Here is a 6,000-nt window from a genome sequence, read left to right as displayed (position 1 = left end):
GGTGACAGAGAATGTGTCTCAGAAAACTTCCTAAAGGAAGGGTTCAGCCATGTGGGGGTGTGTAGGGTATACTTGATCAAGCATGTCTCTTTTTTGTCTGCACCGGGGCTTAGTTGCAGCACGTGGAATCGGTAGTTGCAGCATGCAAACTCTTAGTTTCTGCATGTGGGATCTAGTTCCCTGACCAGGGACCAAACCTGAGCCCCCTGCATTGGGAGTACAGAGTCTTAGCCACTGGATCACCAGGGAAGTCCCAAGGAGCATGTTTTGGATTTCGTATTGTTGGAGAGACTTGCGTGTTTTTAAAGACTGGAAAGAAAGTGCTGATAGAGACTGAAAGTGTTAAAAGGAGGGACAGTGAGTGATAGAGAAGACAGTGGGTGATAGAGAAGGGATTCAGAGCTTGTGGGAAGAGCTGAGCCCACGTCCAGAATGAGTAATGCTGATCAGGCATAGAAAGCTCAGAGTTAAAAGGCCCTCTCTAGGTTCCTCTGGTTTAGCAAGCCTAGATTCCCAGTGTGGAAAAGGAGGCATAGAATCCAAGATTTAAGGGGAAAAACTCATTTAGGGAATAAAGACTGTGGATATGTCATCAGATCATGACCTCTGGAAGCTCTCCCAGTGGCAGGACCCAGGAGAGTTTCACAAGGGCCCATGTTGCCTCCATTTCCTCTCTATTCTTCTTCTTCTTTTTTTAATATTTATTTATTTATTTTTGACTATGCTGGGTCTTTGTTGCTGCATGCAGGCTTTTCTCTAGTCCCAGAGAGTGGGGGCTTCTCATTGTGATGGCTTCTCTTGTTGCAGAGCAGGGGCTTCAGTAGTTGCAGCACACAGGCTCCTTAGCTGTGGCTCACAGGTCCTAGAGCACGGGCTCAGTAGTTGTGGGGCATGGGATTACTTGCCCATGGCAAGTGGAATCTTCCTGGACCAGGGATCGAACCTGTGTCCCCTGCATTGGCAGGCGAATTCTTATCTATTGTAGATAAGGTAATACCAGGGAAGGTCCTCCTCTGTATTCTTGCCTATTATGTCTCCCTGTCTGCTCTCTGCTCGGTTTCTGACTGTTTCCTCTCTCCCCTCTTATACCTAACTCACTCACTTTTTTGTAGACTCACAAACCCAGTGAGTTTCCTCTTATCATCCAATTGTGTGATTTGTCAACCATTTGTCCACCACTGACCTGAGTGGTATAATCTGTTCTGGACCCTGGATGCTGACGCCAACCACCTGGGGTCCCCAGCCCCCTCCTCCACTGCAAGTCCATGGATGCTGATGCCTTTGGAAGTCCCAAAGCAGATGTGGGAGTTCCTACATGCTCTTGAACCTACCCATGCAGCTTCTCTTCCCAGTTGCTTCTGTGGGTCCAGGACAACTGGGAAGGTAAGAAGGGTCACAAAGGAATTCAGAATATTCTGTTGACTCACAGTTTCAGTCTGAACTTGTGTGATTTGTGTGATTTGAAATAAATGCAATAACAGCACCATTTATTTCCAACTCTCCAGTAGGATTATTAACTTTTTCTTCCAAAGATAAACTTGATTACATTACTTATTTATACTATGTACATTGCATTAGCAGTAAAAAATGCACCAGAGTAAAAAATAATCTTATACGGTTTTTTTAAGTGGTGTTTTCTTATCCGCTGCTAATAACAGCTTAGATTATTAAAAAGGAAGAATTTTAAATTTACAATCACCTTCAGGTCTTAGTATTGCTTGTTTACTTTTACACAGTTTGCAAAACTTGACAGACAATCTAGAAATATCATCTCTTCTCACTTTCAATTCCTCAAATTCCTCATTTCTATCCCAGTGCTGTGCTTTAGTGCTCAGGTCTATGACATATCAGGAGAGGCAGGATGATATACAAGAAAAAATGGGAGCTTTTGGAGCTGTATACATTGTATTTATGAAGCTTACAAGCCCAGTGTGCCTTTTACGAGTTGAGGACTGGAATTATATCATTAAAGAGAAATTCACATTCAAATGGTTTTAATTTGTAAATACAATGACAAATTTATTGGATGTTCATTGTGAACCAGGCACTGTGCTCTGTGACCACATTTAATCTGGACAACAATCTGATGAGATAGGTATTACTATTTTCTGCATTTTACAGAGGATCAAGGTGAGACTTACATGAGCTAAATTAAGGATATTCACCAAATAAGCTAGAGGTCAAAATGATGTGTCTGACTCTAAGACAACACTCCTAGCCATGGTCCCAACACTACCTGTCATGTAGATCAGCTCTAGGACTAGAAATAGCACCTACATAGTAGATGTCATCTCTAAAGGAAAAAGAAGAGATCGAGGTTAGAGAAAATCCCACATCCCCAGCAGGCAAGATCATTCAGTGTTACAGTCCTTCAGCCTTTAACCTGTCTCCTTTCTTGCTGGAGAGTGTGAAGCATGGGCCCCACTAGTCCTGAGGGATACAGTCCTCTTGTTGGGCTGATAAGAGAACCCCAGGTTCTCAATTTCATTCATGTGGACTTGGCAATTAATTGGGACTTCCCAGGCACAGGAACCAGAGATCAAATTGTCAACATCCATTGGATCATTGAAAAAGCAAGAGAGTTCCAGAAAAACATCTACTTCTGCGTTATTGACTAGGCCAAAGCCTTTGACTGTGTGGATCACAACAAACTGTGGAAAATTCTTCAAGAGATGAAAATTCTTCAAGCAGACCACCTGACCTGCCTCCTGAGAAATCTGTATGCAGGTCAAAAAGCAACAGTTAGAACTGGACATGGAACAACAGACAGGTTCCAAATCAGGAAAGGAGTATGTCAAGGATGTATATTGTCACCCTGCATATTTAACTTATATGCAGAATACATTGTGAGAAATACTGGACTGGATGAAGCACAAGCTGGAATCAAGATTGCCGGGAGAAATATCGATAACATCAGATATGCAGATGACACCATACTTATGGCAGAAAGCAAAGAACTAAAGAACCTCCTAATGAAAGTGAAAGAGAAGAGTGAAAAAGTTGGCTTAAAACTCAACATTCAGAAAACTAAGATCATGGCATCTGGTCCCATCTCTTCCTGGCAAATAGATGGGGAAACAATGGAAACAGTGGCAGACTGTATTTTTGGGGGGCTCAAAAATCACTGCAGATGGTGACTGCAACCATGAAATTAGAAGATGCTTGCTCCTTGGAAGAAAAGTTATGACTAACCTAGACAGCATATTAAAAAGCAGAGATATTACTTTGCCAACAAAGGTCTGTCTAGTCAAAGCTATGGCTTTTCCAGTAGTCATGTATGGATGTGAGAGTTGGACTATAAAGAAAGTTGAGTGCTGAAGAACTGATGCTTTTGAACTGTGGTGTTGGAGAAGACTCTTGAGAGTCCTTTGGACTGCAAGGAGATCCAACCAGTCCATCCTAAAGGAAATCAATCCTGAATATTCATTGGAGGGACTGATGCTGAAGCTGAAACTCCAATACTTTGGCCACTTGATGCGAAGAACTGACTCATTTGAAAAGACCCTGATGCTGGGAAAGATTAAAGGCAGGAGGAGAAGGGGATGACAGAGGATGAGATGGTTGGATGGCATCACCAACTCAATGGACATGAGTTTGAATAAGCTCTGGGAGTTGGTGATGGATGGGGAAGCCTGGCGTGCTGCAGTCCATGGGGACGCAAAGAGTCAGACATGACTGAGCAACTTAACTGAACTGAAGGTGGTGCTAGTGGTAAGATGCAGGTTCATTCCTGGATCAGGAAGATCCCCTGGAGTAGGAAATGGCAACCCTCTCCAGTATCCTTGCCTGTGAAATCCCATGGACAGAGGACTCTGGTGGGCTACAGTTCTCAGGGTCTCAAAGAGATGGATACGACTGGGCACATGCACAGACAAACACACACACATGCACGCGTGCACACACACACACACACACACACACACATTTCCCTGTTCCTTTTCCTTTCATAAAGTGCTAGTGTATATGATCTCATTCAAATCTCCCAACAATCCTGATGAAAATGAGATGAATCAGAGATTCAAGCAGTAGGCTCAAGTCAACAGAGTAGTTATTTGTGACACAAGGGGAATTTGATGACAAACCCACCTTATCTGTGTTAGTTACAATTCTTAGCCATGATGGTTCCTCCCTGAGTGTTTGGTTTTTTGGCCACACTACACAGCATGTGGGATCTTAGTTCCCTGACCAGAGATCAAACCCAGCCCCCCAGTGGGTTCTAACCACTGAAAGCACAGAATCCTAACCACTAGACCTCCAGGGAATTCCCTTTTTTTAATTTATTTTTCACCTGAGTGTTTAAATGAAACATGAATAGAATAAGAAATGAGTGCTTCATTATGTGATCGTGACATCCCCTAGCTTGGAAGTTTCTTAGAGATGCCCATCACTGATGATGTCTACAATGACAGGTGCAGGCATCCTTCACCCCCGCCTTAGTCACACTGTTACTGAACCAAACCCGAGCACAGTAAAGCCAGTCTACTGACATTTGGGCTGTGGTGAAGGAAAGTGTAGCATTTATTAGACATGAAACAAGGAGTCCAGGTAGCTGAAAGGGTGTGTGATCAGCCCATGGACATTCTTCTGATTGGTTGGTGGTGAGATAACTGGGAGTCAGCATCATCAACCTTCTGGTTCTGACCAGTCTGGGGTCTGCATACTTGTGGGCAGCATACAGTTAGCTTCTTCCACTTGGTGTGGGTTTCATTATCTGCAAAACAGCTCAGAGGACATGGCTCAGAGTATTATTTACAGACCTTGAAGAGGAACTAAAAGTCCTTGACCTTGTTCATGGTTAAACCTCAAAGGTGGCAGATTGGGGAACCTCCCTGGTAAGAGCCTGATTTCTCAGTTTCACCAAAATTGAAAACTGAGATCATTCTCTTCCTCTACCAAAAGAGCATGGCTACACCACCCCATCTCTGCAGTCTCTTTACAAGGGTCTTCAAAAGAACACAGTCTGCTTGGATCATGTCTTCACCATAGCTTGTGATGGCAATTGTATTTCTTTACCCATCCCTTCAAAGGCCATGTATAAATCTTATACAATCTAAGATTAGACATAGAATGCCTAGCTGCCTTTTTTTTTCTTATTCCTGGTTTTAAAGAAGCTAGTATTTCAGGTGGAAAGGAAAGAATTAGAAAACACATCCCCTCCCATATCCTTAGGGAAGTGGGTAAGTAGAGAATCTCAGGAAATTTCCTTGAGGTGCCTCCTGATGTGAGCAGAATGATGGGGACCATTTTCTCTTTCTTAAAGGTGTACAATGAAATATATCTTTGGATTGAACCATGTACCACTGAACAGTGTCCCACTGCTAAGCAGAATTGAAGGGTGAATTAGGATGAATTTCCTTTCTTCTTCCAAGTCCATGAAAGCATTCTCTATCCAAGTTAACAAATATTTCAAGTATAGTAGTAGTATTATCTATGGGACAAAAACCAAAGCTGAGCCTCCCTCAAGGAGCTTCGGGTCTTTTGGAGAGAGTCGTCCAGTCCCCAGACTCTACCACAGTATTTACTTAAATTAGGGCTCAAAGAGGGATAGAAGCAAAGTGTTGAAATTGGTCATAGACAGAAGTTTTTGAGGACAAATGGAAAATGCTTCATGGATGAGGAATCTTTTCACCATTCCATGTTGTTTTTCTTCAGTCACTCAGTTGTGTCCAGCTCTTTCTGACCGCATGGACTACAGCACACCAGGCTTCCCTGTCCTTTACTATCTTCCTGAGTTTGCTCAAACTCATGTCTGTTGAGTCGGTGATGCCTTCCAACCATCTCATCCTCTGTTTCCTGCTTCTTTTCCTGTCCTCAATCTTTCCCAGTATCAAGGTCTTTTCTGATGAGTTGGCTTCTCACATCAGGTGACCAAAGTATTGGAGCTTCAGTATTGGTCCTTCCAATGAATATTCAGGGTTGGTATCCTTTAAGATTGACTGGTTTGATCTCCTTGCAGTCTAAGGGACTCTCAAGAGTCTTCTCCAGCACCACATTGTGAAA

The sequence above is a fragment of the Bubalus bubalis genome, chromosome 3, assembly GCF_019923935.1.
Source record: "Bubalus bubalis isolate 160015118507 breed Murrah chromosome 3, NDDB_SH_1, whole genome shotgun sequence".
Lineage (NCBI taxonomy): Eukaryota > Metazoa > Chordata > Mammalia > Artiodactyla > Bovidae > Bubalus > Bubalus bubalis.
The sequence above is the reverse complement of the archived record's forward strand: the minus strand, read 5'-3'. Positions refer to the sequence as shown.